General features: G+C 35.6%; 1 long non-coding RNA gene across 1 annotated transcript in view; it reads right to left on the reverse strand.

Moving 5' to 3' along the window:
* LOC128781192 (uncharacterized) overlaps positions 1–25810 on the reverse strand; it is a 36890-nt gene extending 11080 nt beyond the window's left edge. The window contains exon 1 of the long non-coding RNA XR_008427096.1: positions 25680–25810. This is a non-coding gene — a long non-coding RNA (uncharacterized lncRNA). The remainder of the gene's footprint in view (positions 1–25679) is intronic.
* Positions 25811–26282: the final 472 nt, after the last annotated feature.

Raw genomic sequence — 26282 nt, forward strand, 5'->3', positions numbered from 1 at the left:
CAGTGTCCTAGTACTGTTATTCAGGGCAGGGAAATTGTACCAAGGGACAAAATAGATGTAAAAATTAAAATCATTAGGCCATTTAATAATTTCAGTGAATAATTATGTGCTATTTGAGAACATTCTTCATCTGGTTTCTAACCCATTAGTAATGACCTGCTTTTGTTACTGCCCCCTCGTCCCTCTGTTTCTCTCACTGTGGCGCACATGGGCTTGAGCGTACAACGCTGGCAAAAGTTACCTTCTCTTCACACCTTTCATGCTACCTCTGCAGAACTTTTTAAAATTGGAACACCAATATTTTTCATGTTTTGACATTAAGTAAAAAGTTTCACCATTTAATGGTTTTTTAAATTTTCCTATTTTTCGTTAAACTTTTAAAACTTGTCTGAGCTCCCTCAGTTGCCTCTGACTTATATGTGGAAATTTGTCATTGACTCTGTTACACTAGATTCAGAACTTCAATTTTTACTAAAGCCATTGCCACAGAAAAAAAGGATAAATACACAAAAGTGATATGATTTCTTATATTGACATAGCTTTTAAAATTAATTTTGAATTTGAAGTTCAGTTTTGCTAACTCTATGTGGATATTTAAAATTATTAGACTTACTTTTTCTTTTTACGGGTTCCTAGTGGTAAGTGACATTAAATGCATACCTTAACAAAGGTGTACCTATGCAGCACCTGGAGAGGAAAAATACTAATTACTTTCTAGAGGGATTGTATGGTAGCCTACTAAATTAGGTCTAATTTATAGTTATCATATTGCTAGGGACTTTATATATATTATTTCATTTCATCTCATTCAGTTATCTGAATTAAATAATTATGCTTATTTTAGAAGTGAGGAATTCATTGCCATTTCTAAATCTGAATTCAGAATCTGTGTTGGTTTTATTCCTCCAAGATATTTCCTATTATGAAGTCTGGAATAAAGAAGTATAAATAGAATAAGTCAATCATCTGTCAAAAAACACAAAAAATAAGGAATATGTGGATACAGCAAAATGTCTAATTGATAATTACTAGTGTTAACTATTAAGTAGTAATAATCCAGATGTTCAAATAAAATATAAACTTAAATGGAATGCTAAATCCCACCAATGGTTCCTGACATGTCTAACTAACAGCCAGTAAAATGGTTCAAAAGACAATGTGGGGAAGATCCATGAGCCTTACTTATTTATTTGTTCATTTATTTATTTATACTTTCAATCATGTATATAAAAACATCACACTAATTTTCTTGACAATCTCTAAAGGATTCAAAACACATACTCACACACACACACACACACTAGCTCACAATTGGTTACTCATGAAATGATGAGTACTTCAAATCTCATTCTTTTGCACATGTTATCAATAGTTCCCTTTTCTGAAAAGAACTCAGAACGTCAATTATGAAAGTCCCAATTAGAAATTCCTGTGAGAAATTGGAAGTCCCAATTTCTGTGAGATAAGTAAATCTCTCAGATTTACATATCTCATAGAACTACCCAATCTGAGAGATTTACATATCTCATAGAACTACTCAATCTGTTTTAGCCTCTGTGAAGGGTTCATAGAGTACAGCCTTCCCTGACTAGGACCCCTGTATTGTGTCAATACCTCCCTTTTTTTCATCAGTGTCGAGATTGCTTGTTTATGCCTTCAGTACCCTCCACACACATCACTGAGGGCAGGACAGTCTCATTTTATATGTCTTGGTGCCTGCAACAGTGCCTCTCAATGATGCCTCCACTCATGTTTGAGTGAAAGAATGAATGTGTGAAGGAATATGTTGCACTTTATGCATCTGAAATCTTAAAATGTAAGTTATATCTACAAAAATTAGATAACATGTCCAACAAAAGTCTTCCTCTCTTCTATTTCTCTTTTGTATGAGTTTTAGAGAAAAATGTTCAGAAGGACAAACAAGTCTGCAGTTCTCAACCTTGGCTACCAGAAGAATCACCCCCACACCAATTATAGCAGAATGTCGTGGGATAGGACCCAGTTTCTGTCTCTTAAAGCTCTCTGGGATGTTTCAATGAGAAACATTTGCTGACACTGTGGTTCTATTCTGGCAACCGAGAAAATGAGTATGGAAGTCGTGGGAACGCAAGTGAGATGATGATGGAGAAGCCCAGTGTAGGTGTCCATACAGCTACAAGCAGGAGGCCACCAAGCTAAAACTGAGAATCGCATATTTCTCATGATATTAATTTACTTTTCTTCTCTTTTCCCTTCTCTTTATATTCAAAGATCCAACACTCACCTTCCTCAATGGAATTAGATGATAGTCAAATTGAAATGTACTTAGTATAATTATGATTTAAGTTTGAAGCTAATAAAATGTTGTGAAAAAATAAGTTACAATTAAAACAAGACCATGCTTTGTATGCTGACCACTGGAGACAGGATCCCAACAGTGAGAGAGAGACTATACTACACTATACGGGAGAGAGACTCTTATTTTTGCCAAGTAAACATGTATATACTTTATAATTGTGACAGTGCATCGTAATTACACATTCAGAGAGATAAAATATCTTGGAAGATTGTGCATTTTTTATTTTTTATTCCATGTTATTTAAAGCTATCTTCTGATAATTACATGACTTTAATAAATTATTAATAAAAAGTTAAAACATTAAAATAACATTTTAGTAACTAAGCTGAAGGTGTTTTGAAAGGGCATATTACTTCACATTTCATGGATTTTTATCTGACTCTAGACTATTCTCGGAACTGTCAACGCAACATTCCAAATACAAAGTGAGGTTGTGGCATGTGGTATCTGCTCAGGTGAACATTTGAAGACTTAAAAAATATATTTTACATTGTTCTAACTAATGTTTGATTTCATCTAGGATTTACAGACTTCTTTGTTCACATGCAATAAACTCACTGGAAATACTTTAATATATGTATTCTGGGCATATCTCAACATTTATATGTACATAATTCTTTCAATTAATTTATTTGTGTATGGTAGCCAAAACTCAAATTATGTCTTAGGTGTTTCTTGATATTCTTGAGTTTGTGTAAATATAAACCATTTACCAAGTCTATTTAAGACTGTGATAGAAAAATTAGAAATCTTGAATGAGCAACTTGATACTAAATTCTCACTTTAGTTAATTTTAAAGAGTGGCTTTGTAAAAAATCAGACTTGCATTCATTTGGTTATCACAAGTCAATAATACTACCTGGTGATCTGAAAAGTATGTTTCTTTTATTTAAATTTTTTATTTATCATTTTCAGAGAGAGAGAGAGAGACATCCATTTGTTGTTCCATTTATGTATGTGTTCAGGGTTGCTCTTTGTGCGTGCCTAGACTAGAGAGGGACCCTGCAACCTTGGCATATCAGTGTGATGCTCTAACTAACTGAGCTGCCCTGCCAAGGCTGAAAACTGTGTCTCTGAACTTGCTGTATGTAATAAAAAGACTTTGAAGTTGGTTCAGTTTGAATAAGCTGAGGTTCCTTAACCACAGACCTATAATAGAGCTAAACCAAAGAAGACAGAGAAAGGAGCAAAGGAGATTTTCTAAATTCCAATAGATAAGTAACAACATTTTTTAAATCTCTTATTTTTTTGAAGATTTGGAATAAGTATTTGTATCAAAGCCATTCTGGAATTCTAAACTAGGTTACCTTTTTTAACATTTTTCCCATTTGTTTGCAGCCTTTCATCTGCTCATTAATTTATTAATTATATATTTATATATATATATCCTTTTAATATGCAACTCATTTATTGTTCCAGTGTTCTAAATGCTAGGCAAATTGTTACTTTAAATATAAATCTATTTGTTTTTGTTGTTGTTGATATTCAATTACAGTTGTCCCCATTTTTCCCCCATTACTCTCCCCTGCCCTACCCACCCCTCACCTCCCCCATTCAAATCTTTCCCATTGTCCTTGTCCATGGCCCTTTATTCATATTCCTTGATGTGACCCTCCCTCGATCAAATAGAAGAAGAGGACCTAAGTCTGCATCTCAACTTCAGTCACGTGGGGAGAATGCTTCCAGACAACAAGTTTGGGATTGTATCATTGGATAATGTCCAGCTGTGCAGTAGCCAATATAAAATAAACAATAGTGATCACATATTCAAGCACACATCAGTGCAACGCAGAAACATCACAGACCTGGGAAAGTGCATAAGAACAAGAGCGATATAGTAGCATTTATCAGTTTACAACAAGAGGTGGAAATGATAATACACAGTTGTTTTAATTTTATTTTTTAATTTTATGCATTATCCTGAGGGAAATTTATAAAGGGGTTCTATGGATAAGGTTTCCTCAATGATGTACAACAGGGTATCCTTCAAATGTTTTTAAAAATATGACTTAAATAATTAGGTCAGATTGCAAGAAAGTTACAGCATCTGGTTAAAACTCATCTATCATGCATAGTAACATGAATAAATAGAGACATTCATCACTATGCACACAACAGAAATTGTGTTCTCCTATTGATATAATTAAATACTCATAGAAGCCTAAATGCATAATGGCTTCCAGACCCTTTGTTTAATGCCAAAAATCAATGGCTCCGCTTCCAATGAACTTGATAGGCATATGTTCCTAGTCAGAACCATTGTGAACCCTCTCCAGTTTCTAAACATTTATTGCTGGTACCATAATAATAAACATCTTGCATTTATAAAATGTAATGTTGCCTAGAATTTTTCATTTTTCAAGAATGCAAAGCGTACTATCTAATGGCTCTCATATGTCTAGTGTGCCCACGAACAATTTGTCTTCTGAGCGGAGTGTTAATCTGACACCTCAAGGACAGGCCTGTTTTCAGAGGAACTCAAAGAAAAGCTAGAAATATTCATAGGCTTCAATAACTACTGAAAATCCTAGTGGACTGTGGCTGGGATTACTCAGAGTTCTGGATCACATTACTTCTTCATGCCATATTTTGCTTAAATAAGAGTTATTAAAGATGCTAGGAGATTATTTTTTGACTTATTTCCAAATACGTACACTAAACACACACTTATATGTACATATATATAAAATCAAGCTAATGATGACACTTATGGGCCAATTGTTTTATTTCTCATCTGGACTTAGAGATGCGTGTGTGATAATAATGTACTTTCCATTTGTTTAACCAGTTGCATGTGATAACCCCACAGCAGTAACGAAGGAAGCAAATATATTCTTTGGCCATAAACACTGTGGAACAGAGCAAAATCCCTCCTTTAAAGACAAATCCAAGAGTTTGATCTCAGGTCAAGGGTAACACATTAAACATGAAGTGTTCCATTTTTTTTTTAATTAAACTACTTCTTTTTAAAAAACGCTCACAAAAATGGGTTTTTATTAATGGCACTGAGTTTGCTTGCAGTAAAAGGAATTAGAAAGTCATCTCACCAATGGAATAAAGACTGCTTCCTGTAAAAAAAAAAAAAATTGAGGCATGGATACATGGAACAGACTGACAGATCTCAAAGGGTGGGGGAAAGGGAGGGATTGAATAAAAGAAGGTGAAGAGATTGTTAGCCAAAGAACAAAAATGCGTAGTCCATGGACACAGACTGTACTGTGGTGAAGGCCAAGGGTGGGGGGCAAGCTGGGTGGAGGGGGACAGAAGGGAATAAAATGGGGGGGCCATCTGTAATAGTGTCAATAACAACAAAAATTAAAAATGGATAGACACAGGAAAAGTATTGAACTAAAGCTAGAAACAAGGCAAACATATTCACACCTTACTCCACAATGTTTACTTTTTTTTTTGACATGCATTATTAATTTTCGCATTCCCAGGTGGCTCAAGTGAGAGTTGAATATTCACACCAATACCTGGAACTAGAACAATGTTTTATACAGGTGTGATGATAAAATAAAATGGAAATGATATCCATCAGGTTCACATACAAATTTTTCTCATTTCTTTGTTTACGCTTTATATTTAAGAATAAGGTGTTCGCCCAGCGAAATTGTCAACTCTTCACTATCACAGTGATTTTTACTGCTCTCCCCATATGTTTCACCCCAAGGAAATACTTATGTCAATGCTTCGAAATAATCACAACTTCTCAAATAGGAAAAGCAACCCAATCCCTCATATATGTTGATCACAATGATTATTTCTCATGCTGATATCCTAGGTTATTTTTTCTGCCCACAGGCATGCAGGCAACAGTGGTGATGTGTATTTGATGTACAAAAGAACGTTAATGGTAGGAACAATTTTCATGTGAGCTTAGTAATGTTAGACAACTTTATTATTTTACATAGATTCCATGGTCTAGTATTTCCATATGAGCTACAATGATTCATCAGATTTCCAAAGTTCATTTATCTATTTAAGTTTTTTTTTTTTAGTAAACAAATTCTCTTTTAACCTTGTTTATGTAGTTTTTATCTTTATTGAATGTGGTTAGATTGTTCTTAACTTCAATGTCTCTGGTTATATTTTGTTTCCTTTTTTCTTCTATTTATTATGTTCCAGTTAGAGGTGAGATCATATGGTATTTTTCCCTCACAGTCTGGCTTATTTCACTTAGCATAATGCTCTCCAGTTCCATCCATGCTGTTGCAAAGGGTATAAGCTCCTTCTTTCTCTCTGCTGCATAGAATTCTATTGTGTAAATGTACCATAGTTGAGAATTCAGTGTTTACACATGGTAGGCTTGGGATATCTCTGGTGCAGGCATGTGCAGTTTGGCATAAGCTCTGTGGCCCATCATGAGAATTACAATTCTGCCTCCTGATTTATTTTAAAATTAGTACTGAGATGTAATTAACATATAAATTATATTAGTTTTAAGTATACAACATAATGATTCGATATTTTTATGTTTTGTGAAATGACCACCAAGCTTAGTTAACATCCATCACCATACATAAACACAGATTTTTCTTTCTTTTGATAAGCATTATTAAGATCTACTCTCTTAGCAGCTTTCAAATATACAATATTTACATTATAGCCCACAAGTTATTTTATCACTGAAAATTTGTACCTTTTAACCAGTTGTACCCATTTTGCCCACCACCCGACCCCCACCCTACGTTTGGCAAACACCAATCTGTTCTATGTATCTATGAGGTCAGTTTTGTTTCTGTTTTTGTTTTATATTCCAAATATAAGTGAGATCTTACAGTATTTGTTTTTCTCTGGCTTATTTCACTTAACATAAGGCCCTTAAGTTTTATCCATGTAGTTGCAAATGGCAAAACTTCATTCTTTTTCTTCTTTCCTTCCTTCTTTCTCTCCTATTTTTCCTTCCTTCCTTCCTTCCTTTCTTCCTTCCTTCCTTCCTTCCTTCCTTCCTTCCTTCCTTCCTTCCTTCCTTCCTTCTGCATAGTCAGCAAGTTTAGTTACTTTTAAACCTCTAGCATTATTTTGTGTCCATTAAATAGAACCCACAAAGCTGGGACTATTTAAGAAAAAAAAAAAAAAAAAACACTGTGAACAAATCTCGTATCTTACCAAACCAGCTGTTCTGGCCATAGGATGGGGTAGGGGACAGGCTGGTGGCTGCGTGTCAGGAGGAGTTAGAGGAGGGTTAGAAAAGGGGGCTACCAGATAGAAGGGTCATGATTGTCCTAGTGGAAGGGGAACAAAGCACAACTGAAGAGGGGTGCCTGGGGAGCACGCTAGGATATTGCTTTCTCCACCAGGATACAATGTGAGAAGGGGCTCGGTGCTACCACCAGCCCAACTCTGGCATGTAGCAAACCAGTGACACATGAGCACTTGGAACGATGAACCCCATTTGAAACAAGATGGCAGCCTGCACATCCTACCATAACCCCCTTTCCTAGGGATCCCTGGCCAGTCTGAACTTCAGGACTTGGGGATCAGCTACTACTCACTCCTCAAAAAGTTAGGGAATCTTCAAGGGTTCATTTTCATTTTTTAAAAAATCTCTTAAAAACATTTTCCTACAAAATTCAATTTGATTGGCATGACAAAATTTAAGGCAACTCCAAACACAATTTCCTACATTTAATAAGGAAAGCATGATTAATGAAGCAAAACTGAGAGCTATTCTTTGAGCTAAATATAGATTCAACATTCTTTTCATAGTCTTATTTTTAAACAGCTCTTGGCAAATAGTTTTCTAATCATTTGGACAATACCAGAGTGAAGTAAAAGAGCCCATATGAATAGATGTTTATTCTAAAGAAGTTTCCAATACTTTACATGACCTGTTTGCTGAGCTTTTGATTTTATTTGTTGCTTTTTACATGCTAAGGACTGCTTACATAAAGCCACATTTATCTGCAATCTTTCTACTGGTGTCATGTAATCTTTTCCATTAGTGAAGCGGAAAGGCAGGCTGTGTCTCAGGAACACATACAAATATTTTAGTTTAAACTTAACACCCAATAGAAGTTAAAGCACTTTGCATTTAGCTACCAAGCATTTCTCCTTCAGAAAAAAAGAATCTAGAAAAAGGGTGAAGTATGAAGAGGGACTCAAAAAATGGAATTTACTTATACAAAATTGAGTATTTATTACACTCTTACACTACTTTCAAAGTAGTCTCCACTTGATACAATATACCTATTGAGATGTTTTTGCCCACCACTCAAAACTGTTTTTGAACTTGTCAATTTTGAAGTCTTTTAGTGTTTCTGCCATTTTTTGTTTTACCTCTTCCACATGAGCAAAACATTTACTTTTGAGGACTTTTTTTATCCAGGGAAACAAACAAACAAACAAACAAAAGATGCTTTGGGCAAAATTGGGTGAATAGGAGGGTGGGGCACAGGGATCATGCTGTTTAAGGCCAAAACCTGCTGATCACTCAGTGCAGTGTGGGCGGGTGTGTCATCAGGAAATGGGCAAATGTGTTGAAAGAGTCTTAAAAAAAACCACTGAAGCTGAATGCAGCCTCTCACAACAATGCCAGCTGGTACACTGATACAGATGGGTTTCTAAAACACTCACCTAGTGAGGGAATCCTACACTACAAAAGGCCTGTCCTCCAGAAGATAATGGTTATTTTTTGGGTCTCTCCTCATATACAACATCTAACTTTATAACAGAGGTGTTATCTCTAGTATTAGACATCTGCTTATTTAGAAAATAACAAGTTTTATGTCTTTCTGGAAATTCTTAGACTTTCTAGGTAGCTCATTTTGTTTTCAGTTGCTTAGAGCATCATCCCTGATATGCAAAGGGTGTGGGTTCACTCTCCGGTAATAAGTGGAACAATAAATGGATCTCTCTCTCTCTCTCTCTCTCTCTTTCTCCTCTCTTTCTCCCTCCTCTTCCCTCTAACAACAATAAATTTAAAAAAATAAAAAGAAATTCTTATATTCATATATATATTATAAAAGTAAGATTATACTCCATATACTATTTTCTTTTTTAATGTATTTAATTGATTATGCTATTACAGTTTTCCCATTTTTCCCCCTTTACCCCCCTCTACTGGTACCCTTCATTCCCTCTGACAATCCTCCCCCTTAGCTCATGCCCACTGGTCGTACATATAAGTTCTCTGGCGACTCCATTTCCTATACTGTTCTTAAGGTCCCCCTGTCTATTCTGTACCTAACAATTTGTACTTTTTAATCCCTGCATCTTTTCCCCATTCTCTCCCTCCTTCCTCCCAGTTGATAACCCTTCAAATGATCTCCTTATCTATGGTCCTATATCTATTATGTTTGGTGGCTTAGTTTGTTTTTTAGATTCAATTGTTGATTGTTGTAATTTATTGTCATTTTAATGTTCATAGTTTTGATCTTATTATTTTTCTTAAATAAGCCCCTTGAACATTTTAAATAATAAAGCTTTGGTGATGATAAACTCCTTTAGCTTTACCTTGGCTGAGAAGAACTTTATCTGCCCTTCAATCCTAAATGATAACTTTGCTGGATAGAGAAATGTAGGTTGTAGGCCCTTGCTTTTCATCTCTGTGAATACCTCTTGCCCGTCCCTTCTAGTCTGCAAAGTTTCTTTTGAGAAATCAGCTGACAGTCTTCTGAAAAATCCTTTGCAGGGGACTCTCTGCTTTACTCTTGCTGCTTTCAAGATTCTCTGTGTTTAACCTTGGCATTTATTTTTTAAATTTTTTGTTTATTTTTAACGATTTTGTTTATTTATTTTTAGAGAGAGGGGAAGGGAGGGAGAAAGAGAGGGAGAGAAACATCAATGTGTTGTTGCCTCTTGTGTACCTCCTACTGGGGACCTGGCCCACAACCAAGGAATGTGCCCTGACTGGGTATCAAACCAGCAACCCTTTGATTCTCAGGCCAGTGCTCAATCATCTGAGCCACAGAAGCCAGGGCATAACCTTTGGCATTTTCATTATGATGTGCTTGGAGTGTTTATCTTTATGTCCATCTTGTTTGGGACTCTGCTTCCTGGACTTATATGTCCATTTCCTTCACCAAATTAAAGTAGTTTTCTTTCATTATTTTGTTCAAATAAGTTGTCAGTTTCTTGCTCTTTCTTTTCTCCTTTCAGCATCCTTATGATCCAAATGTTGGTATGTTTGAAATTGTCCCAGAGTCTCCTTAGCATATCCTCTTTTTTGTCAGATCCTTTTTCTCTTCTTGCCGTTCTGATTGAATGTTTTTTCCTTCTTATGTTACAAATCATTTATTTGATTCTTGGCTTCATCCACTCTACTGTTGATTCCCTGTAAATTTTTCTTTATTTCAATTACTGTAACTGTCATTTCTGCCTGAGTCTTTTTATGTTGTTGAAGTACCCAATGAGTTCCTTGAGAATCCTAATAACCAGTGTTCTGAATACTGCATCTGATAGATTGCTTATCTCCATTTTGTTTAATTCTTTTTCTGGAGTTTTGACTTGTTCTTTCATTTGGGCCATATTGCTGTCTCCTCATTTTTGCAGTCTCCCTGTGCTTGTTTCTGTGTTTAGGTAGAGCCGCTTTGGCTCCTTGTTTTTGTAGTGTGGCCTACTGTAGAAAAGCCTACCAGTAAGCTGGATGGGGCAGAGCCTTAGGTAATCATCAGGTCAAGGCAACCATGTTAACCAGGTTGATGGAGTCTCTGATATGGTGTCACAGCTCTGTGGCTCTGGGGTGGGGGGTTAAGAAAGGGGAAAATGCTGCTACCTGGCTTCTAGTGTTTTCTCCAGGAGGAAACTGTCCCCCCAGCACTTGCCCTGATGCCAGACATTTCACTTTCTCCACATATGCCACTGGTGACCTTCCAGCTGCTGTCCTGGTGCTTCAGCCCAGAGGGAGAGAGTCTGCATAAGTCCTAAAACCGTTGTGGGTCCTTTATGAGGAGACTCCTGAGAATACCTGTTCATTCTGCCATCCCTACCCCCACTGGTTTTTACAGCCAGTAGTTATGAAGACTTATCTTCCTGTCATTGGAGCCCCTAAATGGGTGGTCTGGTATGGGGCTGGGAGCCCTCACTCCTGAGGTATCCCTCTCAATTTTTAGCCACCACTCATGGAGATGGGACTGCCCTTGCTGTGTCTCTGCATCTTTGCCCCTCCTACCCATCTGGATGAATGTTACTTCTTTAATTCTTTGGTTGTCAGACATCCATACAGTTCAATTTTCTGACAGTTGTGGGTGTTACTTGTTTTGTAGTTTAGTTGCAATTTTTGCTGTGATTGTGCGAGGAGACGAGCCATGTTTACTTCCACCTTCATCTCGGCCAGAAGTCCTGTGTGGGTACTTTCCATATACTATTTTCTTGATGTTGCATGGACATTTTTCTATGTACCTAAATATGTACAACATCATTTTAGTGATCAAATAATACTTTACTGATTATTGAAACATTATTCACATTTAGGCTATTGTTAACTTTCTCCTATCATCAATAATACACTGATAACATCCTACAGCTATTGCTTTGAATCTAAATCACTTTACTCATTTATTTCCTTTATGTTAATTCTTAGGTGTGAAAATTCTAGGTCAAGCACGGTACATATTTTGCCAATGTCTTCTATAAATGATCTCTCAAGTTACATGTATATACGTAGTGTGACTCAATTTGGGGAGATGTGTATAGGGTTGAAAAAGGTAAGATTATCTATTATGATAAATTTTTAAAATCATAATAGCTGCCTGTACTGAATTAAATCTATAATTACATTTTATATATTAAAAGACATTGAAATAATTTAGTTCTGTCTAGATTTTCTTTCTTAATCTTGCTCAGACTTAGGTCATAAGATTTTATGTTTATAAAAGGATAAAATAACTTTGGAGAATTAAAACACATTAAACATGAAAGATATACAATCTTTCGAGAAGAGGTTGATTGGCTTATTTTCAACCACCAGTATGAAAGTGGCCCTTCAGTGCCTCTAACCACTCTGACTGAATTTCTGCAGCTTAATCTCTACAGAGAATATAAAGTCTACTCTAATTGTGGATCCTTTAAAAAATGGATGCTTCTTTTACAGAGTTAATATGTGACAAATATGATTAACTCCTGGGAATTTAATAATTCCAAAAGGCACTACTTCAAAAGTAATTTAAAGGAATTTTAATGTATTTTTATAGGGGAAAAAAAGGAGATTGTCATTTCAATCAACATTTTTCCTTTTTTCTCCCATGTGTTTTAAGAGAATTTTTAAGTGAGTAAATTTAAGGTGAAAACTTATCTCTTCTACTCTCTATGCACCCCCAATCACAATTTCAAGTTGTGTTGGGATAAACCTGAGGGCAATGGAAATTGCTGAATACCTTGTCCCATAAGTAAGAAAGAATCTGTGCAGTGAATTGGCCTGAACATAGGACAATGATGCTGACCATCCTAGTGGTATATTTTCATATGGCTGTAGAAATTGAATAGTAACAGAACCTAAATAGTAATGAAACAATATGCACTGAATATTAGTTAAGGTGCACAATATTATTCATGGCTGATTGAGAGAAACAGGAAATAAGAATGCTGTATACCTAGGGTAAGTGTCAATGATACCATAGCTCCTGGTTCTCTGGTAACACAGTCATTGCTTTGCATCACCTACTTGTAAATGAGGAATTATCTCAAATTCCACACCAACTTCTCTATAGAGAGAGCCATTCATTACTGTAGCCTCACTGGATTTAATTAAATGGATAAGAAAGAGACCCAAGAACAGAAGAACATCTAAGACTGTACTAGAGAATGTAACAGATTTTTTTCAATTACTTTAACAAGAATTTCTAGGACAACTTCAGGTGCTGAAAACTGCTTAAAAAAAAGAAGAATGTCCCTTCTCCTAAATATTTTTTTTTTAGAAAAGGAGGGATATGGATTATGGGAAAAATTCTTGGCATCTGACGGTTTGAAACATGTCTAGTTCTTTTTTTGTCTGTTTTTTAAAAATTATGTTGATTTGTTTTTAAGACATCACTACATGTATTCTGCTGTTTGACACAATAGCATGCCAAAACTGACCTTGAAAGGACTCAGCAAAAGAGAAAGTTTGCTCTAAACTACTATGCTTATATAAGTTAATATTATTTAGAAATTCTGAATTCAGTGTGTGGTGATATAGGAAAAGTACACCTGAGAATTATTATTTTTATTTATAGTTACACAATACCTTAGGCAGTGTTTGATTATATAAGCATGTTTTTAATTGTATCCTTAAAACAAATTAAATGAATAAAAGATGTAAACCACTAATAAAGTCAGTACTTTGAGGACAAGTACACATTATTCAGTTTACTTTTGAAAATGTGTTTGTTTATTCAATTAGTGATTTAACCACATTTAACCTCATAGAAACATAACAATAAATATAGTCTAGTACTGTCTAGGTAATAATTACTAATACCAGTGGAGAGATAGTTTATAAAAAATAAAACGACAAAGAAAAACTAAGAACAATATTGGATATTTTTGATCACACTTTCAGTGGTTGATGAAATGTCAGTATTTCGAATGATTCTGTTATGGGGGGATTTACAAATACACGTATCATTCCATTATATATTTGTTCAACACCTATGCTTGTTTATTATATTATTTATAAAATCTGTTACTTAAATAGAAATTACTTGATTCCTATGCAATTTATTTTTAACTATGATATTCTCAAATGTGCTTATTTTTTTAAATATTATGTTGGGAAAAAACAACTTTAATTATTGTATTGATATGTTGTTGACACTTTGTTTCCATTCTATGATTATGAACAATTATAAAGTAAGTTAAAATACAGTTATTTTCTCTTATATGTGAGGCACATATTCTAAGACCCCTAGTGGATGCCTGAAATCATAGGTAGTACTAAGCCTTATAGGGGGGTTTCTGTTCATGTCTTCCACCTACAAATTCAATGCCTTTTTCTTTTTAACCAAGCACTTAACATGTAATGAAGTTTGATGTGTGACAGCCAAACGATTACAAGTTTTTTCCCCTGCGTTACAATTTCATGTGTAAAGGATTACTTCTTACCATAGAAATTAGCAACCCCAGCATAGGACTTTTTTCTTCCCCTATGAAGTAGAGAATGTTCATGCTTTCACTAAGGAAGCATTGTAGGGCTTCTCTTTAGCATATCCAAATTGCCAGCATTTCTACTCTAGTGCTTTGAGGGCATTAGTAAGTAAAATAATGTCACTTGAGCACTGTTTATTTCTGGAATTCTTCATTTAATATTTTCAGACCACAGCTGACCCTGGGAATAAGCCATGGGAGGTAAAACCTCAGATAAGACATACTACTGTAACACAATGCTCGTTGGTGGCTGGGAATCACAATTGCTACTTTTGAATCTCATGCTTAAACTACTAAGGGGAGAAAAATCTTATCTCATAGCGACTCCAAGATAAGTTAGTGTCATGGTAAATTTTTAAAATTTTATTAATATCACCTTGGCCGGGTGGCTCAGTTGGTTGGAGTTTTGTCCCCTACTCGAAAAGATTGTGGGTTCAATTCCCAGTCAGGGCACACACTTAGGTTGCTGATTCAGTCCCTAGCTGGGACACATATGATATCTCATTCTCTCTCTCTCTCAAATAAATAAACATAACCTGGGTGAGGATTTAAAAATATTATTATCTTCCTTTCTATGGTAAAAGAGAAAAAAGATAGAAATTATGCTGTTTTACTTTTTTGCCTGAGCTGAGTGTGATCATCTTTTCACTGTATAGGCAAAGACTGACTGTACATACCTGAGGGAATCATGGTAGAAAAGACCAATAGAAAAGTGGAATCTGGTTGCCAGCCAGTCATATTTACTGCAGTGTTCGTGTCAACTCCACGTCACAGTTATCTGTTGTGAACCTACCATGTGCCTCGGATATAACGAGGGGAATGGACCAGTGTGAAACATATGGGACATGGTCCCCTTTTTATAGTTTTATAGCTGCTGTGTGGGAGAGAACTTCACACCAAATAAGTATACCATAAAATAAAAAGTAATGACAGAAAATTTAGCAAACCGTACCATATGTTTAAATTCTCATGGAAGAAGCCAAAATAAAAACATAAAATAAATTTTTTTTATCGTTGTTCCCCCTTTGCCCTCTTCCGGCCAGCCTGACCCCAGATTCCACAGTCCATCCCCACACCATTGTCCATGTCCATAGCAAAACTGGAGGTTATATCTAAATTAAAATTCTACATTTCTAATTTTTTAATGATTGCATTTGTGTAACCCTTAACTTCTCGATGAAAAAAAAACCCAAAATATTTTCAAGTCTGAAAGTTTTGCACAAATATTTCAATATATTAACTTATTTCTCTAACAGATATGATAGGCCTAAACTATAATAACAGCCACTTCACCAAATTATTAATGACGTAAACACAACAGGTTATTTCTTGTTCACATAATAATCCAAAATTGACTTTAATGATGGAAAGCAGCTCTTTTTTGTGTAGTGATTCAGTGATTCTCAGGCTCTGCATTTTTCAAGGAACTTGTCACCTGCTACCTCCAGCCATTCTAAGGAGAAAGTCAGAGAGAAGGCAAATATGTCCTTATTGTAAGTCCCAACTTTTGAGCTATTAGATGAACTTAATAATGTGGCCACATGTATCTTCAAGGAGGCTGGATAAGGTAGTTCAGTCATATGCCTGGACTCTTTATTCTATTACCATGGAAAAAGTGAAATTTGGTGGACAGCTAGTTTACGTATCATGGCATCCATTAAAATGTTTGATTGATAATAAGAGGAAGAGTTCTCTGATTTTCTTGACTTTCAGTCTTTGGCCATAATATTATGGCCATAAATAGGTATATGTTTGTATATGCTTGTCATTATATGTATAACAAAGCCCACATTTGTCATTTTAAAATAATTTTAGTGGTGGCTATATATTTAATAAAGTGAATAAAGAAGCTGAAATATAGTTCCATAAGTTATTATTTGAATTACTTTTTAAAGATAGTTTATCTGTTAATGAAAACTGTATACAGGTTGGACAAAAGTAGTTTTACAGTTGTGAATATGTGAAACACCATTTATTCCCATTTAATTATTTATTATTGTATTATTTTTCACACAAACAACTATAAACCTACATTTGCCTCACCCTGTATAGGCATATTCTGTAAATCCTCTCTCCAATTAACACATTTTTGATAAAATAATCCCTACTTTTTCAATATCATAATTCCTTAAATTATAGTTTTCTACTCATGTCTATTGAGAAAAACATGTGTGTGTGTACCCTCAAATAAAGATTTTTACAGAATTATATAGAGGGGAGATTACATGTTATATGCTAAATATAACTAGATGAGCAAGATCACAGGCAGGTATTTTAAAATGTGTTTTGAGTGTTGACACAGGGATGTGACTGTCAAGTGTCACCTGCACCACGAGGATCATACTCTGTGTCATTGTTCTCTCTCCTTAGACAGGTGTCCTGAGCTTGGTTCAATGCTGTCTGCTTATACTTACGCTTCATGTTCTAAATTGTCTTTAAAAGTTTGAGAACGTTTGAAGGAGAGTGTGGGAGGTAAGGAAAGTAATTTTTTTCTTCATGTATAATGGAAGGGAAAATGAAAATAGGTTGTTTGACACCAGAGAGCCACCAAATACTTCATGTGCAGACTGTGCAGGTCAGTCATCAACTTGTGCGACATGAGGGCAAACAGTGAAAAAATAAGTGAAAGCCATAAGGCGTTTTGGTAGTAATATGGGTAGTGGGACAAAAATACCCCACTTTATGTTAGAAACGCTTTGGATAAATCTAGAAAAGTGGATATCGAGGGAGGGTGATCAGGTCGCTTCATTTCATACCATGTTAACCTAGGAGAAAGTAAACACTTCGGAGAAGCTGAAGGTGGAGAAAGATGAACTATTCAAGGAACAAGGCTGAATCGTGCTTCATAATCAAGTCACAGTAATTATCCAAACAATAGGAACAGCAGCTGCAGCTGACAGTGAGGTGGACACCAAATCCCTGTTTCATTTACAAATACATATATATGAGGCCTTGCCACTGAGCAATTGTACAATTGCACAGTGTAAAGAAATGTTTTGTTTTGGAGTGCCTGCTTTTCTCTATATTTATATTATAGTTAGAAAAAACAAAACATCTGATCACCAAGCCTCCAGGGGAGGATAATTTAATTGCTGGGTGTTAAGTTCAAACTCTTTGCAGTCATTATTCTGTGAACTTCTATGACCTCAAGATTTGCTCAAAAGAACATCTCCAGCTGCCCGGAGCTTCAACATCAACACTGGTTGATGAGAGGGTTTTTGTGAATTATATACAATTCTAATGGATATGCATCGCAAAGGAGAATATAGCCAAACAAAATTTTGCAAAGAAGACTTTACACAATATCAGCAATGTCCCTGGACATTCTGACAGTGTAGTAATATGGTAACAACATTCCAGTACGTTTCCTATAACCAAACCTATTTGGAAGAGGCGGGTATTGCATTGTTTGTGGCCTATTATTTGCCTGTGCAATTTGGAATCTAGGGTATGAATGCCAACAAAGACGCTTCCCTGAAAGACCTCTGGAAAAACTTTTACATAAAAAAAGACTTTCTGAGTTCATTGTGGAGTCATGGCACAGATTTGTTTTACAAGTAGAAGAAACGAATTCTGCAATATGTGGCCGATTTCAAGCTTTGAAAACATAGTTGATGCCAAAGGAGGGAATGGTCACATTTGCAATGGTAACTGGCTTTGAGGAGGTAAAAAAATATATATCAAGGACTTTTAAATTTCACTGAGACAAATGGCAATCACAGTCCGAAGGAGATCTGCAGTGATAAAAACCTGGAAGAGCAGTCCCTGAAATCACTGGGCATCCACTGAAAGAAGTATGGGCGTGCAGCCACAGGCATCCTCCTTGAATGGATGATGACTAGCTGTCTGTGAAGATGGCCTCCTGTCTCTTCTAACAACATCCACAGACCTCCAAACACAAAAAGAGTGTAAGCGAAGCTCCATTTTGCCTTGATTTTAAAATTCAAAAGCAACTGCTAAATCCCCTAAAAATATTTCAAAAAGTGTTCAGTAATGTTAGCATGAAACTAATAGAAAATCTGAGTTAGATCCTTTAATAGATTATCTAAAATTGTCCCTTTTTCACCTGATGAATCATCATCCTCAAAACCCAGTTACAGTCACTGCTCCATCCCTTTTCTACCTTATTTCTGAACTTGTTTGCAAGTTTCAGGCCTTCACCTACACAAGGAACAGTTAATTCCAGGAAATTGCTGTGGAAGAAGGAGTCAGCAACCTTTGTGTGACAGTAAGTACCTTGGATAATAAGAATATTCTCTGTCCTAATTATTTTAACTCTGCTTTTGAAAAGCACCAAAAGCATCATTGGCAACATTTAAATTAATGGGTGAAGCAGTGTTAAAATAAATCTTTATTTAAAAACTCAGGTGGCAAGATGGGTTTTTATGTCAAAATTGTAGTTTGTCAACTTCTGTGATAGGTAATATGAAATATGTTCAGTATCAATTACATCCCTTTCTGCATGTCCAAAGTGCACCTGATACCAAGAGGTGAAATCTAATCCCCCTCTCCTTCAATTTGAACTGGTCTTAGTGATTCACTTGTAAGTAAAACAATACAACAGAAATAATGTTTGGGGATTTCTGAGACTAAATTATAAGAAGCTTTACAGCTGCTGCTTGGACCTCTTACAATGCTTGCTCTTGCAAGGTTTCATGTTTATAGTAAGCCGCTATGCCATGAGAACTCCACAGAGAGATCAGGAGTAGGTGTTCCGGAAGACACTTCCATCCATCTCCTGGCCAGTAGCCAGCATCAGCTGCCAGCTACATGCATGAACATCTTGGAAGTCCTGTCCAGCTGCACCTTAGGATAATTACAATGATAGCTGCCATCTAACTGCAATCGAATGAGAAACCTGAAGCTAGAACTACCCAACTAAGCCCAGTAAACTAATGTGATTGTTTATGATAATAATATCATGGTCTTAAGGCACTTGTTTGGGTATAGGGGATAACCAGAACAATCACATAGTTGTTTTTTAATTGTGTATCATTGTCTGAATTTTTAAATAGATATTTATTATTTATATGATGCATTTGACATGCATCATAAATGAATGCTCATTATAAGGTGTAGAAAGAGTTCAGTGTACTGCATTTACTTCTTATGTTTTAATGTTTTATTTTTTTTTCAATTTTTAAATTATTTTATTGTTGTTCAATTACAGTTGTCTGCATTTCCTCCCTACCTCTCTACCCCACCCCAGCCAAACCCACATCCCTCCCCTGCTTCCACCCTCCCCCTTGGTTTTGTCCATGTGTCCTTTATAGTAGTTCCTGAAAACCCTTCTCCCCACTATCCCTTCCCCCTTCTCCTCTGGCTATTGTTAGATTGTTCTTAAGTTCAAAGTCTCTGGTTATATTTTGTTTGCTTTTTTCTTCTGTTGATTATGTTCCAGTTAAAGGTGAGATCATACGGTATTTGTCCCTCACAGCTTGGCTTATTTCACTTAGCATAATATTATTATTTTGTTAATCAGAAACTAATGTTTTAAAATGTATAGTATCTTAGCATGAGAGTTTGTTATTATGTATAGTCATTTTAGACAATTGGTTGACTTGAGATGGATGTGCAATACAACATAATTTCTACCTTTCAAATAAGAGGAAATGGGCTTTCAGCAATTATTTTCACACAAAACTTCTGCTTTTCAGAAGTGAATGCTGATGTTAGTAGAGAATGCCTAGATAACCTTTTTAGGGCTATAACTGCTAGTGAGACAAAGAATACGGAATTTGCCATTACTCAGTCTACACATGTGGATCTGTTTAAAAACCATATTATTTGAACTATGTGAATAGTTGTGTAAATCACTTCTGATAAACTTATAATGAAGTTATACCATATTTGAATTTAAAATTTTTATTTACCACTAAAGTTGAGCTGAGAAGTTATATGTGTTATAAACATAAGAAAAATCTTTGTCTCTAGTTTCCTTATGCTTTTAATAAGAAATGACAAGTCTGGAAAAAAACTTCTATCCCAGAGGTAAATTAAGAATATTATGGGGGGAAATGCCACAAAACCACTTATAGGTGTTTTCCTGCCACTTCTTTTTGATTACATGGCAGTGAAAAGAGAAAACAAAGAAACAAAACAAAAAAGCTTGTACATTGTTTCTTTTTAATGGTGGCTACATTGACCTAGGCTGCTTATATGTTCACAGTCATTTAAGATACAAAAACAAATATCTGATTTACTTGCAGTAATAATGAATATGCTGATCTACAAAAACACAAAGCAAAACCTTGGCCCTAGAATATCAGGTGTAATACGGATTTAGTGAACACACTTGCTGTTCCCCTGAGCATTGCTTTCACTTGAGTATGAACAACTTTCCTTACTCCGCTCTAGAGTTCTGAAAAACACATATGTCAGTCTTGGCTTGTAAAATCAGCGGACACCTCTCTGTGCTTGGGCCAAAACCCCCTGAAACAGATCCAGAGAAAGCAACAGTTCAGATGGGAGATTATAGTATGTTTGGACATTTCATATTTCACTGTGTGTAAGAAGCATTCAACTTACCGCCCCAAAAAGTATACCTGTGTTTAAAAAAGTTCAAACACCTAAACAGAAGAATAGATGTCTTGCGTATTTAAATGCACTGCAAACAAAGAAAAAGTACCCAACATAGTAAAGTATCATAAACACATAATTTAATATTGTTGTGAAAAATAAATAGGCATTTACTTACCAGTCTTAATCATACAATAGAGCTACAAATTCTATACCAAATATTTAAATTTACAAATGGATAAAATATGAAGGAAAATGTAGCCGCCTATTGGTTGAACACTTTGGAAAGTGTTCTGTCCTCAGACTCTGTTATCACTGAACTTCGAAGAGTAGATTTTGGCAGCATTGTTGGACTGGGGTCCCAAGGGCTGAATGAAAAAGAGACTTGCAGCGTATGTAGACATGCAAAATCTTGCTTGTTGGATACCGCCATAAACAATACGCTACGGCCATCTCAACCTTTTGCTTCTTTCTCGGGGGCTCCCAAGGGTAGAAGAAATACTTCTCATAAAATAGGTTTCTTTCTCAGTGGCAAGACATGGAGAACAAACAAATAGGACTGTGACAGAAGCAGATACCACGTCCCGGGTATCAGAAGCTATGAAAACGCCGATGCGTCCGCAACACTGAGGCAACATTTAAATGGGGGAAACCTTATAGGCAACGAGGAGAGAGATTTTAAGGCTACAACTATGTCTCAAAAATGTTCTCTTAACAATATCCTTCTAGGTGCATTGCTACTTCCTACTTCACTTGTTCTGCTTTTCTGACAGGGAAAGTAGATAAACTCCAGAATTCTGAAACCTCATAAACTTTAAAATAAACTTTACAGTTCTTACAGAAAATATAAATTTCATTTAAAATACAATTAGCTGTCTGGATGTATCATCATGTAATGAAAAGGTTAGTTTAATTATTCAGAGGATGATTGAAATTTTAGAATTGATTAGTGGTGCATTATAGAGATTCCTTGTGCTATAAGGAGAAAATAAGATTTGCTAGAGAAAAACTTACACTATCTGGGTCAAATGTAAAATGTCTGATATGTTCCCAAGCAGGAAACAAAATTAGAGAAGAAATTATAAACAACCCTTCAACACCACATATTCCCCTGGAACTTGTGACTGATTATTAAGGGAAGGGCATGATAAAACTGAGCTATTTCACTGCTCACGAAACAGAAGATATCACCCAGCATAATTTCTCAATTACAGGTCAGCTGGGCTTGTGCTTGTATTTTCGAGATTATGAACAAGAAATTTTTAATGTTACTAGAAAGTGTTGCTTTCCGCCATTCCTGTTGATATTTTCCTCCTTATAAACACCTGTTTCAAAAGTAGAAACACATGAACAGTCTAGATCAGGTTATATCATTTTTATGAGTTTTCAGATTCTAGGAGTGTGTCCTGAAATTCTTAATATCACATTTCCTACCCATTTTACCATTTAAAAAGAAAATGTTTAATTGATGTTTGGCTTATTATAAATGGGTAAATGCATCATTGAAAGGCTTATATTTAAAAGTAACTTTCCCCCTGACCAGTGTGGCTCAGTTGCTTGGGTGTTGTCCCACAGACCAAAATGTCCCTGGTTGATTCCCAGTTAGGGCACGTGCCTGGGTTGCAGGTTTAGTCCCCATCAGAGCACTTGCAAGAAGCAACAAATGGATGCTTCTCTCTCACATCAATGTTTCTCCCCCTCTCTTTCTCTCTCCCTTCCCCTCTCTCTAAAAATAAATAAATAAAATCTTTAAAAAATAAAGTAACTTTTAAAAACTTACATTAATTTAGCCTACTTTGCAATAATTTTTCATTTCATAATACAGAATATGAAGTCTAGTTTAGGATTTTGAGGAGCATTGGCAAAATACATTATTTTCTCTTAGGGGACAGATGAACTAAGGATGTATTGCCAGTGAAGTTTACTCTTGAAGACTTTCAGATAGCTTGTATACACTTACATGCAGAAAGCTATAGCAACAGGGCAGTAAAATGTTACTGAAGATCACTTGAGATTTAGCAAAAGCCTTTTACAATATTAGGTAACCTCCTAGAAATGCGATTCTATTTATTGCTCCCTGAGTCTAAGATGTACGGCAAAGATTACAGTCCCTGGGGATGTGCATGCTGCCATAAACAAAAACCACGATTGTTTTTTAAAAGTGATTCCATCGTTCTTAAAGGAAGAGGGAAGATTGTTTTTCATTCATATATATATTGCACCATGTAATAGAGTAACACTCTGGATAATATTGGGAAATGCAATGTTAAACTAGTATATACAATATCAATCTTTCCCATTAAAATAGAAAATCAAAAGGAGTTGCTTGAATTTGAATATGTTTTGTGACAATTTAAAAAATAAATATTGATTCATGTTGTTAGAGAAATGTATAAAAAATGTAGTTAATAATGCATTGATTAAAAGCATTTGCCATTGGAATTTTAAAAAAAAGACAAGAAAAACATTTTGATATAATTCCTACTATCCAATTTTACTTGGGCAAGTTATTTAACTCCCCAAAGACAAAAATAACTGATTTCTACAGTGGAGATAATGCATGATAGGGTTGTTTAACCTTTTCAACAGCAATTATTTATTAAATACTTACTATGGGTCCAGGCACTCAACTGGGCTCAATACCAGTTGACCAAAGGAAAAAAAAAATTGTTAACAATGTCACTAGTGAATAAAAGAGACTGCCCTGGCCCTTAGGGAGCCTATATTCCAAAGGATGAAAGACAATGCCAAATAAATTAATGTAAAATTGCATGCATAATCATGCATTTTAACAAGCACTTTTGAAGGAGGAAGGAGAGGATGCCCTGAAAGATGAAAAGAGCTGAAGAGAAGAGGAGTGTAAGAGGTACCCCTTTAGATAGCATCCTTGCTCCTCTTCAGGACAGTTCTAACCCAGCTGCCACAGTAGAATGGTTTGAAATGTTACTTAGTTGCCTCTCTGACCTCATCTACAATTGCCCTTGCACAGCTTGAATTTTCCTACTGTTTCTTCCTTGGGGCTTTTAGAATTAACACTTCCTCAGCCTGTTATACCCCAGATTTCCATGGCTCATTCCTTCACTTTCCTTTGGTCTTTTCTCGAATACTATTTTCCTAGAGAGGTCTTCCCTGAACAACATTTTTAAACTTGCAACCTCCCGCAAGCCCAAACCTATCTGTGCCCCCTTATCCTTCTTCTCTTTGTTATTCTCTCCCATGGCTCTGATCATCTAACCAAACATGGGTTTACTTTGTATTTCAGCTTTCATATTCCCATGTACCGTATTTTGCCGTGTATAATGCGCACCCATGTTTTTGGCCCAAACTTTAAGGAAAAGAATCTTTTATTTTAATATTTTAATTCAAATTTTATTTATTTATATTTAGATACTTGTTCTTCATAATATAAAGGAAATTTAGCATTTATTTTTGAACATGTTATGGTACAAGAAATTTTATGTAACAAATAATTACAAAACACAAGAACAGATACAAGGTATTTCAGGCACTACCCATATATAATGTGCACCCTTATTTTTCCCTCAAAAATTTGGGCAAAAAAGGTACACATTATACACAGAAAAATACATTAATTGTAAACTCTGTGAAGGTTGAAGTTTTTATCTCTTTCACTCACTACTATAGTCCATTACCCAGGACAAGGGCTGCTACATAATACACATCAGTAAAAAATTTTGATTGGCTTAGTCAGAGAAGACCTATCTGAGGAAGTGAGGTTTAAGCTGAGAAATGAGTAATGACTAGAAGTAACAAAGACTAGGGGAAGGTCTTCAAAGAGAAGAGAATTATAAACAGACAACTCTTGAAACCAGGAAAATCTGGCTACAGGGAGGCTCCAAGAGAAGGGTCTGGGTGACCTTAGATGCAGAAGGAGAGGTGAACAGCAGCGCTATCGCACACAGACCAAGTCTTCCACTCAGAACAAAATAAAACTTCTAGCAACCTTTCTTTCTTTAAAGAAGAAAACAACTCACAAACTGGAAGAAATGTAAAGTATAAACATAAAAACAATATTTTATTTTAGCCAGTTGAAACAAAGAAAGCGATAAAGAGGGAAGCAGGAAGTAAACGGAATGAAGGATAAAATTAATAACTACGAGCTCAGATTCTGAAGAATAGATTCCTGAAATATTGGCATTCATGAAGGAAAAGCAGGAGGCAACAGGACAGGGAGAGAATGAAAGAAATAGAGAAAGTTATGAACAAAACTGATATTTTATGCTTGCATTTACTTAATCCCTTGTGTTTTCATTGTACCCTTATGATTATACATTTTCTCACATTTTTAAAAGATTTGCTTTTTTTATTTTCTAATTTGCTGACTTGCTCTAAACCTGGTTTTATGTGACCTTCCTGTCACCTGGTTCGCCTCATTGTGCCACCATAAACCAGGCCTTTAGCCACATCCTACTCTAACATCTCTCATAACTTCCAGCTGTCCCTAACATGCAGCTCCAAAAATCACTCTTTGACCTTCTTATAAGACATCACTCCTTGGTTCCTTACTTAGAAGACACGGGCCTGAACACTCCTCAATTTCTCTGCTTTTGCCTAACTCTGATTCCCAAGTTAAGTGGCAGCTGCTCCTAAATCCATATTCTGTATTTTTGTTTACAAAATATCTCTAGGTAGTATGAGCCCATATAATGTATTGTACCAACCAGGGGCCACCAATAGAAGGGGATGCAGGCTAGAATGGCAGGCATAATCAGAGACTGTGGTGAGTCACACCTACCTTTAGGGAACTGGTGAATCCGCTTAATGTTGCCACCTATGACCCTTCAGAGTGTCATCTCAGCATCAAAATAGGGCATTTCTACTGAGGGCACTTGGAACAGCAGCAGCAACAACAGCAGCAGAGGCTAGCACCTACTGAAACACGGATTATTTGTCATGCGCTAAACACTTGGCTGTAGTCTCACATGTGCACATGATTGTATTGTTGATTTCAAGGCTAGGGTAGAAAAAGCCAAAGGAAACTTCACTTTATATTTAATCTAATGACAAATAAAATAAACCAACTGCTGTATATAATCTGAAGGCTAAAGTGTCTCAATTACTAGTTGTTATGTATATATGATTTGAAAAATGAATTACTTTTTTGTTCCTAAAGAAGTCCTGCCAATGTTTTATATGACTATAGAAAAAACTTCCTTACAATAAACTCAACTGTCTCATAGTATAATTCAATGTAGCCTTTTTGAGTCATACAGTCTATTCTTGTTGTTCACAGTAGTTATGTTCTATAAAGCCAGTGCAAGTACTGAATTAATGAATACTGAACCTATGAATTAATGAATAGGTTTAATTTCTCCTAGGAGAAATACAGGGTTAGGTT

This window comes from Desmodus rotundus, chromosome 6 (assembly GCF_022682495.2).
Source record: "Desmodus rotundus isolate HL8 chromosome 6, HLdesRot8A.1, whole genome shotgun sequence".
Taxonomy (NCBI): Eukaryota; Metazoa; Chordata; class Mammalia; order Chiroptera; family Phyllostomidae; genus Desmodus; species Desmodus rotundus.